General features: G+C 41.7%; 1 pseudogene; it reads right to left on the reverse strand.

Annotated features, from left to right (window-relative positions):
- LOC134734237 (neuroblastoma breakpoint family member 11-like) overlaps positions 1–12,979 on the reverse strand; it is a 514,399-nt pseudogene that overhangs the window by 468,884 nt on the left and 32,536 nt on the right.

The raw sequence follows: 12,979 nt of genomic DNA on the forward strand, positions 1-12,979 counted from the left end.
CGCATCGCAATGTCAATCCTAAGCCAAAAGAACAAAGCTGGAGGCATCACACTACCTGACTTCAAACTATCCTACAAGGCTACAGTAACCAAAACAGCATGATACTGGTACCAAAACAGAGATATAGACCAATGGAACAGAACAGAGCCCTCAGAAATAATGCCACATATCTACAACCATCTGATCTTTGACAAACCTTACAAAAACAAGCAATGGGGAAAAGATTCCCTATTTAATAAATGGTGCTGGGAAAACTGGCTAGCCATAAGTAGAAAGCTGAAACTTGACCCCTTCCTTACACCCTATACAAAAATTAATTCAAGATGGATTAAAGACTTACATGTTAGACCTAAAACCATAAAAACCTTAGAAGAAAACCTAAGCAATACCATTCAGGGCATAGGCATGGGCAAGGACTTCATGTCTAAAACACAAAAAGCAATGGCAGCAAAAGCCAAAATAGACAAATGGGATCTAATTAAACTCAAGATCTTCTGCACAGGAAAAGAAACTACCATCAGAGTGAACAGGCAACCTACAGAATGTGAGAAAAATTTTGCAATCTACTTATCTGACAAACGGCTAATATCTAGAATCTACAATGAACTCAAACAAATTTACAAGAAAAAAACAAACAACCCCATCAAGAAGTGGGCAAAGGATATGAACAGACACTTCTCAAAAGAAGACATTTATGCAGCCAAAAAACACATGAAAAAATGCTCATCATCACTGGCCATCAGAGAAATGCAAATCATAACCACAATGAGATACCATCTCACACCAGTTAGAATGGCCATCATTGAAAAGTCAGGAAACAACAGGTTCTGGAGAGGATGTAGAGAAATAGGAACACTTTTACACTGTTGGTGGGACTGTAAACTAGTTCAACCATTGTGGAAGTCAGTGTGGCGAATCCTCAGGGATCTAGAACTAGAAATACCATTTGACCCAGCCATCCCATTGCTGAGTATACACCCAAATGATTGTAAATCATGCTGCTATAAAGACACATGCACACATATGTTTATAGTGGCACTATTCACAATGGCAAAGACTTGGAACCAACCTAAATGTCCAACAACGGTAGACTGGATTAAGAAAATGTGGCACATATACACCATGGAATACTATGCAGCCATAAAAAAGGATGAGCTAATGTCCTTTGTAGGGACATGGATGAATCTGGAAACCATCATTCTCAGCAAACTATCGCAAGGATGAAAAACCAAACACTGCATGTTCTCATTCATAGGTGGGAATTGAACAATGAGAACATGTGGACACAGGAAGAGGAACATCACACACCGGGGACTGTTGTGGGTTGGGGGGAGGGGGGAGGGATAGCATTAGGAGATACACCTAATGCTAAATGACGAGTTAATGGGTGCAGCACACCAACATGGCACATGTATACATATGTAACAAACCTGCATATTGTGCACATGTACCCTAAAACTTAAAGTATAATAATAATAAAATTAAAAAATTAGACAGGGACAGAAAAAATAAGCCAATTCTCCTACACCCATAACTGTCCACTGTCTAATCCCCACACAGGGACCTCAGGCTCCTCTGCATGAGAACAGGATAATGGGAGAGACATACTTCAGGAGGCCTGAAAGCTCATCATGATAGAGATTCTTTGGTTTGCATCTCAGAACCAAGGGTGAAATACACCTAATCTGGTAGTTCGTTATCCCAAAATCATTTATCGCAAGTTTGTGCAAACAGTTATGCCTTATTGTTCCCATCAATTCAAAGAAAATGCCCCTGATGATTTCTAGGAGGAAAACTGCAGTATTCAACCCTGTCTCATCAAATGCCCAGCTCGTTCATGGTTGCAAGGCACTGAAATTAGAATGAAGGAGAAAATCTACAAACCCTTGAGTCCAAATCATAGTTCTGTGGATTTTTTACATCTGCCTGGGTTCAAGGTGCTGACAGTGGGCTCAGGTTGCCACAGGCATGGCTGGAGACTAGGAATAGAGCCATGCTCACTGACCCATTTCATGTCTGGGCTTCCAACTGAAACTACAGTTTCATTACAACCTATATGTGCCCATAGGTCCTGCCTGTGGCAATGACATCTCTTGGGCCAATAAGGGCCACTTGGAACAGGAATATCACCTTTATCTGGAAGACCAGGTAGAGTCTTATCACCTTCATAGTATGGTACTCACTGTCCATGTCAAGAGCCAAGCCAAGGTGCTGTTCCTCCAATGAGTAAAAGGGACTTCTATAGGGTTGGCATGAGTCAGACAGTTCAAGATAACTGAAGGAGTCGAATAATATCTATCCATTGAGTCCTGCAAGACTTCAGGCTCTTTCTTGTCCAGCAGCTCCCTGCTGAGCCTGGAAATGTAGGAAAAAGTAAAGAATAAGCCAGTGGAAATCAGAAACCACACAGCCAGAGCTAGATTTCATGGGTAAAATAAGGAAGTGTTTTAAAAGAAAAAGAACAGATCCATTAATAAGGTAACAAATTATTGCCTTTATATTGGGATCAACCAGGGTCAGGTATAAAAGGATAAAAGAGAAAGACACACACACACACACACACACACACACAGAGGGAGATAGTGAGTTCAGTGAATTGGCCAGGTGACACACTGATGAGGGAATCAAAGGACACTCTGTGTTTTTGCCCTCAGGACACACAGCAAACAGTGATTATGAAAAGACTGGGCTTAATAACTTTGCACAAAATATGCTCAAGTTTCCCTGCAGTCACCATGAGAATACAGCTTTTGAGGTATGGTCAACATTCACTAGGTTAGTAAATGATAATGGTAGGAAGAAATGGAAAGCTAAACATTTATTGTAATGAGAACCAAAAGCAATGTTAGTAGGCATAATTCAGATTTCTCTGACAAGATGAAATCATTATTTTCAGCATGTATTGTTTTTCTTGGACTTGGCGTCTCCCGGTGTCAACATCAAATTAACTGTCCACAATTTCTCAGACTCACCTGGGATCTGATGCCTCTTGGTCCTCCTTTTTCACTTGATCACATCGATGTCCTGAAAATAAATTCAGATGGGGCCTCTTACCTTAAGCAGTTCTTCATTGCACACAGAAACGTTCCTCTGTCCAATTCTAGCACAGGGACATCAGTCTTCTCAGTGTGAGAACAGAAGACTTTGAGAGAAGTATACCAGGAGGCCTGAGGTCAAGACTTGAGAGAACTGACTTGGTTCATTTCAAGAGCCTTGGGCAAAATTCCCCTGTTTTGGAATGTTATCTTCCCAATGTACTCTGTCCTAGGTTTGTGTACGCAGATGAGCAATGTTTTTCCCAATAGATTGTAGGCAAGTAGTTTTAACACCTTGTAGGAGAGATACTGCAATATTCAGTCTTCTGTCATCAAATACCCAGGATTTGATAGTTTATGAGATTGAGGACACTGAGATTTGATGGAGGGGTGCAATGTACCAGCTCTTGAGTCAAAATGAGACTTGGTTCTACACAGAAGCATCAGCTATTATGGCTTTTGTGGGTGTAAAGTTAGCCACTTACCTAGAAAACATACTAGCAAGATGATGGACAGATGAGCTAAATCAAGCCAACTTAGAAGACACAGAAAATGGGGATAAATTCAGTGAAACGTGGGTCACATCTTCCACTGACAGGTAGACAAGGGTGACATTGGCCTTGGGCAGGTAAAGAGCCACACAGACATGTTTTAGGAACAAAACTCCTAAGGAACTTTGTAGCTGGCAAGAGACATGTAATTCAGATGAGCTGATCTGACAGACAACTCCTAGGCATGTGCTGCAGAGCTTGGTGTGAGTTTGCCACACCTGCCTTGAGTTCAATGTCCTGACAGTTGGTTCAGGTTGGCACAGGCATGGCCTGCAACTAGGAAGAGAGCAAAGCTCACTGACCCACCCCATGCCTGTGCTTCAGACTCGACTCCAGAGTGATTGAAATTTACATTGATATATAGGTTCAGCCCACAGTGATGGCAACTCTCAGCCCAACCAGGGGTGCAAGGCCCAAAGATTATGGGGTCTACCTGGGACATGAACTGGAGTACTTACTGTACCTTCACAATGGAGTACTTACTGCCGATGTCAAGAGCCAAGCCAACTTGCTGTTCCTCTAATGAGTGAAAGGTGCTCCTCTAAGACTGGTACGAGGCCAACATGTCAGGAGGAATTGAGACAGTTGAATAACCTTCATCCCAGGACTCCTGAGGGTCTTCCTCCTCTTCAGACTCCTGCAGATTCCTGATGAGCCAGGCAGGACAGGGATGACAGAAGTTTTAACCAACAGAGATTAGACAACAAAACATCCCAGATGTTCTGATGGGAGAGAGAATGGAGTGTCCACAGAAACCAAAGGCATTTTTCCTTCAAGAGAAATAAAACTATCCTTCTAAATGCAGGGTGGAGGGTGACTGCTCTGGGGAGAGGGCAAAAATGGGCAGCATGTGCTCAGTACATTTGCCACAGATGAGCCAAGGCAGGGCACTCAGACTGTCCCTGTAAACTACCATCATGACTTGCAGCACAGAGAACTAACACGGGGCTTCAACTACGTTGCATAAATTGGGTTGAATTTTACATGCAGCATTCAAGTGAATAGAGTTCTTGAAGCAGTGCAGACACAGATCTTTTGTATTAAGGGTCCCATTTTTCCAATATTTTTATATATTATGTTTATTTTTTCCATTTCTTTTCTTGCACAGATACTAGCAAACATACAAACAAAAAATGGTCAGAAAGCATATATACATCTCTCCCTGGATTGAAACACATGGGAGAGAACAGGCAACACCAAGAAATCCCTGTTTGAAGGTCTGGAGTGAACTTCCAGCAAACTCCAACAGACCTGCAGCTGAGGGACCTGACTGTTAGAAGGAAAACTAACAAACAGAAAGGAATAGTATCAACATCAACAAAAAGAACATCCACACCAAAACCCCATCTGCAGGTCACCATCGTCAAAGACCAAAGGTAGATAAAATGACAAAGATGGGGAGAAACCAGAGGAGAAAATCTGAAAATTCTAAAAACCAGAGCACCCCTTCTCCTCCAAAGGATCGCAGCTCCTTGCCAGCAATGGAATAAAGTAGGATGGAGAATGAATTTGGCGAGTTGACAGAAGTAGGCTTCAGAAAGTCAGTAATAACAAACTTCTCTGAGCTAAAGGAGGATGTGTGAACCCATCGCAAGGAAGCTAAAAACCTTGAAAAAAGATGAGATGAATGGCTAACTAGAATAAACAGTGAGAGAAGACCTTAAATGACCTGATGGAGCTGAAAACCATGGCATGAGAAAAACGTGACACATGCACAAGCTTCAGTAGCCAATTCGATGAAGTGGAAGAAAGGGCATCACTGATTGAAAATCAAGTTAATCTAATGAAGTGAGAAGAGAAGTTTAGAGAAAAAAGAGTAAAAAAAATGAACAAAGCCTCCAAGAAATATGGGACTATGTGAAAAGGCCAAATCTACGTTTGATTGTTGTACCTGAGAGTGACAGGGAGAATGGAATCAACCTGGAAAACACTCTTCAGGATATTATCCAGGAGAACTTCCCAAACCTAGCAAGGCAGATCAACATTCAAATTCAGGAAATACAGAGAACACCACAAAGATACTCCTCGAGAAAAGCAACTCCAAGACACATGATTGTCAGATTCACCAAAGTTGAAACAAAGGAAAAAATGTTAAGGGCAGCCAGAGAGAGAGGTCAGGTTATCCACAAGGAAAGCCCATCAGACTAATGGCAGATCTCTCAGCAGAAACCCTACAAGCCAGAAGAGAGTGGGGGCCAATATTCAACATTCTTAAAGAAAAGAATTTTCAACCCAGAATTTCATATCCAGCCAAACGAAGCTTCATAAGTGAAGGAGAAATAAAATCCTTTACAGACAAGCAAATGCTGAGAGATTTTGTCACCACCAGGCCTGCCTTAAAGAGCTCCTGAAGGGAGCACTACACATGGAAAGGAACAACTGTTAACAGCCACTGAAAAAACATGCCAAATTGTAAAGACCATCAATGCTAGGAAGAAAGTGCATCAACTAACAGGCGAAATAACCAGCTAACATCATAATAACAGGATCAAATTCACACATAACAATATTAATCTGAAATGTAAATAGGCTAAATGCCCCAATTAAAAACACACAGACTGGCAAATTGGATAAAGGTCAAGACCGAGCAGTGTGCTGTATTCAGGAGACCCATATCACGTACAAGGACACACAAAGGTTCAAAATAAAGGGATGGAGGAAGATCTACCAGGCAAATAGAGAGAAAAAAAAAAAAAAAAAAAAAAGCAGGGATTGCAATCCTAGTCTCTGATAAAACAGACTTTAAACCAACAAAGATCAAGAGAGACAAAGAAGGCCATTATATAATCGTAAAGAGATCAAGTCAACAAGAAGAGCTAACTATCCTAAATATATATGCACCCAATACTGGAGCACCTAGATTAATAAAGCAAGTTCTTAGTGACCTAAAAAGAGACTTAGACCCCCACACAATCATAATGGGCTACTTTAACACCCCACTGTCAATATTAGACAGATCAATGAGACAGAAGCTTAACAAGGATATCCAGGACTTGAACTCAGCTCTGCACCAAGCAGATCTAATAGACACCTACAGAACTCTCCACCCCAAATCAATAGAATATACATCCTTCTCAGCACCACATCACACTTATTCCAAAATTGACCACATAGTTGGAAGTAAAGCACTCCTTAGCAAATATAAAAGACAGAAACAAACTATCTCTCAGACCACAGTGCAATCAAATTAGAACTCAGGATTAAGAAACTCACTCAAAACCACACAACTACATGGAAACTGAACAACCTGCTCCTGAATGACTACTGGGTAAATAACGAAATGAAGGCAGAAAGAAAGATGTTCTTTGAAACCAATAAGAAGAAAGACACAATGTACCAGAATCTCTGGGACACATTTAAAGCAGTGTGTAGAGAGAAATTTATCACACTAAATACCCACAAAAGAAAGCAGGAAAGATCTAAAATTGACACACTAACATCACAATTAAAAGAACTAGAGAAACAAGAGCAAACAAATTCAAAAGCTAGCAGAAGACAAGAAATAACTAAGATCAGAGCAGAACTGCAGGAGACAGAGACACAAAAACCCCTTCAAAAATATCAATGAATCCAGGAGCTGGTTTTGTGAAAAGATCAACAAGAAATCGCTGTTTGGCTAGTTCACCTGGCTCATCTGATTGCAAGTTCCTATCTTGACAGGACAACGACATTAAAACCAACCCAAGTGCCACAAATAACGCACTACATTGTTAATAAGGACAATTTGTAGCTGTGTGAACAGAAGAAATAGTTCTATTCATCAATTCCCATTCTTCCCTAAATCTACAATCTCCTGTTGTCACTATTGAATTAACAGCCCACAATTCCACAGCATTACCTGGGAGACAATGGCCTTTTTCCTTCTCTTCTTCATCATTGCTTTCATTTTCTGTAAATAAATTCAGAAAAGCAGGTCACATTAAGCAATTCACACTTCACATATGACCAAATCAGTGTCTAGTCATAACACAAGGACATAACTATTCTCAGTGCAAGAAAATGAGTTCTGACAGGAATATTCTAGGGTGCCCTAGATTAAGTCTGATGAGAAGTAGATGACCCTGCTTTCCAGACCCACAGGCCAAAATCTCCCTCTATGGATAGACCATAATCCACATTCCCTGCCTGAGTCTATGCAAAGTTAAACAAAATTTTTCCCCAGAAAATCTCCAAAAATTGGTCAAGCAATTTTCTAGGAGTGTTGCCGCAATACTGACTTATATCCCCAGGTAACATGGACATTAAATGTTTAGAGGCATCTATACATGAAACTCGACTGACACGAAAATTCTAATAGCTCTTGTTTTAAAAAGAATCTGTGATTTGGGAGGCCAAGGCAGGTGAATCATTTGAGGTCAGGAGTTCAAGATCAGCCTGGCCAATATGGGGAAAACCCATCTCTACTAAAAATACAAAAATTAGCCAGATGTGGTGTTGTGCACCTGTGGTCCCATCTACTCAGAGGCTGAGGCAGGAGAATCACTTGAGTCTGGGAGGCAGAGGTTGCACCAAGCCAAGATGGTGCCACTGCACTCCAGCCTGGGTGACAGAGCAAGACTCCATTGAAAAAAAAAAAAAAACGGAATCTATGACGCTACAAATAAACATTGGATCAGCCATCGCATTGATGGGGTGGAGAACAAGGGTCCAGCCTTGCTTTTTGGAAATATATCAGCAAAGTAAAGAAGAAAGTTTCCATCCTGATTTCAAGGGAACTGTGCAGCTAAGTAGCTAAGTAAGCTGACTTAAAGGAGATCAAGATTAAAGCTGAGAGCAGTGAAGCCTGGGGAACAACATTTCCAAATACACAGGAAAAGCTTCCAGCTTCCTTAAAAAGGCATAGAAACTCCATGGACATTGTTTAGGGACAGATGACTTAATCACAGGTGACAAGAGATACTCAATCAAAGCTAGGAGGCCTGAGAGATACTTCCTGCACCTCCTGCACTCAGGTGACTATGAGATTGTCACACTTGCTTGGGGTCCAGTAACTTGATACTGGGGACTGGCAGACAAAGGCATGACATGAGCTGAGAAGGACACAAATCTCCCTGATATCTGTGTTTAGAATCCAATCATAGTTTTTTATTCAAACCAATTTGTGTGTATAGAGCCTGTCTTCAGAGTTTATCTTCCTCAGCCTAGACAGAGGTATGAGACACAAGGAAAATAGAGGCTACCTGGGAGAATGTGTATAGCATCGTCCCATTCATCATGACAGTATGAGTCAATGAGAGTTGGGTCGACTTTATCTTCCTCAAAAGTGATTTTGGTGTTCCTATGAGGTTGGTTGGAGTCACAAGGGCTGTGGCTATTTGAACAAGTGATGACACATTCCTCCAGTGAGTCCTCAGGGACTTCCCTTTCTTCAGCCTTCTGCACCTCCCTGATGAGCCAGGTGGGATAGAGATGACAGAAGATTAAACACAGAGGGATTGGACCCCAGGGGATTCTAGCTGGTTTTTACAGGAGGCATTAAGAGAGTGGTCCCAGAAAGCAAACAGGAGGTTCCCTTTAAGAGGGAACATGCAATCCTCTTCTCTCTGCAACAGAGCATGGCTGCCATGGGAGCCAGAGAGGAAGAAAGCAACTGGTGCTCATTGCACTGACCAGATAGGAGCTGAGGAGGATGAAGACTCAGCTATGCCTGTAAAGCACAGACATGACACTCATCACACATAGAGAATCATGACAGCTGCCACATCCTGTGTCTAAGCTGGGTTGAATTTCACATACTGTGGCCAAGGGAATGCAGGCTTTTTTCCCACTGTAGATGCCAGAGATGGTGTGCCTCCTAGATATTTTCATGTTACCACAAATTACTGGCTCCTGATTATTCAGTGTTACCTGGGGGCACATAATTCTTGTACTTTCTCAGCCTCCTCAACTTTAACATCTTCATCCTCATCTTCGTCATTTTCTGTAAATACAGAAGTGTTCGTTCAGATATTTCCCACTTCACACTCTGCAAGGACAGTCAGCCCAATGTACACAGAGACATGAACATCTAGGCATGGGTCACTATTCAACTGAAAGCGCTCATGTTTTGTCTTTAATAAAATGCCCTGGCATGGTTTCCTGATCCATCAGGCAATGCATTTCTGATCTGGGGAGCCACCATCAAGATATGGCCAAATATTGAAAAGACCTTTTGCTCCCCATATCACTGGAGGCTTGTGCAGCCTCTCTCTGGACTTTGGCAACTGTCTCCCACATCCGACCACAGATGTGAGTCCCAGGCAGAGGCTTGGTGTCCTGTCACAGTTCGCATTACGAACCTAATTCTTTCTCTTAGGAGAGGACAAACTTATCCCACAGTCCCGATGAATAGAGATTCATTCACAAACTCCTGATGAATAGAGATTCATCAGGAGACTTCACAGGCCCTCCATGTGGCTTCTGCTGTGTTATCAGGGACATTCTTTCCATGGGGAGTGCTCCAGTCTGAAGCACTTCCTATCACCAAAAGCCCCCACATCAAGTGCCTTCTCCAACACCACATGGCAAGGGGCTTCATCTCATTTTGGAAAGCAGTCGTAAGTGTTCCCACATTTGGATGCTTCAGACCCTTGCAAAAGACAATTTTCCTGCCTTTGCAGATGGAGAGAGAGAGAAACTCAGGCAGGATAAATCACTCACTCACTGACAGTTATTAAGAATATTGCCAAAGATAACAGACACTTTCCAATTAGAGGACAGAAAGTCAAATGCAACTAGGAAACAATAAGATGCGAATACCCACTAAGTACCATTTAATGATATTAAATTAATACCATTGGGGTGGAGCCAAGATGGCCGAATAGGAACAGCTCTGGTCTAAAGCTCCCAGCCTGAGCGACACAGAAGACAGGTGATTTATGCACTTCTGTTTGAGCTTTGAAGAGAGTAATTGTTCTCCCATTATGCAGCTGGAGATCTGAGAATGGACAGACTGTCTCCTAAAGTGGGTCCCTCACCACTGAGCAGCCTAACTGGGAGGCACCCCCCCAGTAGGGACAGACTGACACCTCACTCGGCCAGGTACTCCTCTGAGACAAAACTTCCAGAGGAACTATCAGACAGCTGAATTTGTGGTCTCATGAAAATCCGCTGTTCTGCAGCCACCGCTGCTGACACCCAGCCAAACAGGGTCTGGAGTGGAACTCTAGTAAACTCCAACATACCTGCAACTGAGCGTCCTGTCTGGTAGAAGGAAAACTAACAAACAGAAAGGACATCCACACCAAAAACCCATCTGTACATCACCATCATCAAAGACAAAAAGTAGATAAAACCACAAAGATGGGGAAAAAACAGAGCAGAAAAACTGGAAACTCTAAAAAGCAGAGCACCTCTCCTCCTCCAAAGGAAAGCAGTTCCTCACCAGCAATGGAACAAAGCTGGATGGAGGATGACTTTGACGAGTTGAGAGAAGAAGGCTTCAGACGATCAAACTACTCTGAGCTACGGGAATAAATTCAAAACAATAGCAAAGAAGTTAAAAACTTTGAAAAAAAATTAGGAGAATGGATAACTAGAATAACCAATGGAGAGAAGGGCTTAAAGGAGCTGATGGAGCTGAAAGCCAAGTTTCAAGAACTACATGAAGATTGCAGAAGCCTCAGTAGCAGATGCGATCAACCAGAAGAAAGGGTATCGCTGACGGAAGATGAAATGAATGAAATGAATTGAGAAGGGAAATTTAGAGAAAAAAGAATAAAAAGAAATGAACAAAGCCTCCAAGAAATTTGGGACTATGTGAAAAGACCAAACTTACGTCTGATTGGTGTACCTGAAAATGACGGGGAGAATGGAACCAAGTTGGAAAACACTCTGCAAGATATTCACCAATCTAACAAGGCAGGCCAACATTCAGATTCAGCAAATACACAGAACACCACAAAGATACTCCTTGAGAAGAGCAACTCCAAGACACATAATTGTCAGATTCACCAAAGTTGAAATGAAGGAAAAAATGTTAAGGGCAGCCAGAGAGAAAGGTCGGGTTACTCACAAAGGGAAGCCCATCAGACTAACAGCAGATCCCTCGGCAGAAACTCTACAAGCCAGAAAAGAGTGGGGGCCCATATTCAACATTCTTAAAGAAAAGAATTTTCAAACCAGAATTTCATATCCAGCCAAACTAAGCTTCATAAGTGAAAGAGAAATAAAATACTTTACAGACAAGCAAACGCTGAGTGATTTTGTCACCACCAGGCCAGCCCTAAAAGAGCTCCTGAAGGAAGCACTAAACATGAAAAGGAACAACCAGTAGCAGCCACTGCAAAAACATGCCAAATTGTAAAGACCATCGAGGCTAGGAAGAAACCGCATCAACTAACGAGCAAAATAACCAACTAACATCACAATGACAGGATCAGATTCACACATAACAATATTAATGCTAAGTGTAAATGGGCTAAGTGCTCCAATTAAAAGACACAGACTGGCAAACTGGATAAGGAGTCAGGACCCATCAGTGTGCTGTATTCAGGAAACCCATCTCACGTGCAGAGACACACATAGACTCAAAATAAAGGGATGGAGGAAGATCTATCAAGTAAATGGAAAACAAAAAAAGGCAGGGGTTGCAATCCTAGTGGTGGATAAAATAGACTTTAAACCAACAAAGATCAAAAGAGACAAAGAAGGCCATTACATAATGGTAAAGGGATCAATTCAACAAGAAGAGCTAACTATCCTAAGTATATATGCACCCAACACAGGAGCACCCAGATTCATTAAGCAAGTCCTGAGTGACCTACAAAGGGACTTAAACTCCCACGCAATAATAATGGGAGATTTTAACACCCCACTGTCAACATTAGACAGATCAACAAGACAGAAAGTTAACAAGGATATCCAGGAATTGAACTCAGCTCTGCACAAAATGGACCTAATAGACATCTACAGAACGCTCCATCCCAAATCAACAGAATATACATTTTTTTCAGCACCACACCACACCTATTCCAAAATTGACCACATAGTTGGAAGTAAAGCTCTCCTCAGCAAATGTAAAAGAACAGAAATTATAACAAACAGTCTCTCAGAACACAGTGCAATCAAACTAGAACTCAGGATTAAGAAACTCACGCAAAACTGCTCAACTACATGGAAACTGAACAACCTGCTCATGAATGACTATTGGGTACATAATGAAATGAAGGCAGAAATAAGGATGTTCTTTGAAACCAACGAGAACAAAGACACAACATACCAGAATCTCTGGGACACGTTCAAAGCAGTGTGTAGAGGGAAATTTATAGCACTAAATGCCCACAAGAGAAAGCAGAAAAGATCCAAAACTGACACCCTAACATCACAATTAAAATAACTAGAAAAGCAAGAGCAAACACATTCAAAAGCTAGCAGAAGGCTAGAAATAACTAAAATCAGAGCAGAACTGAAGGA

This window comes from Symphalangus syndactylus, chromosome 12 (genome assembly GCF_028878055.3).
Source record: "Symphalangus syndactylus isolate Jambi chromosome 12, NHGRI_mSymSyn1-v2.1_pri, whole genome shotgun sequence".
In the NCBI taxonomy this organism is placed as follows: Eukaryota; Metazoa; Chordata; class Mammalia; order Primates; family Hylobatidae; genus Symphalangus; species Symphalangus syndactylus.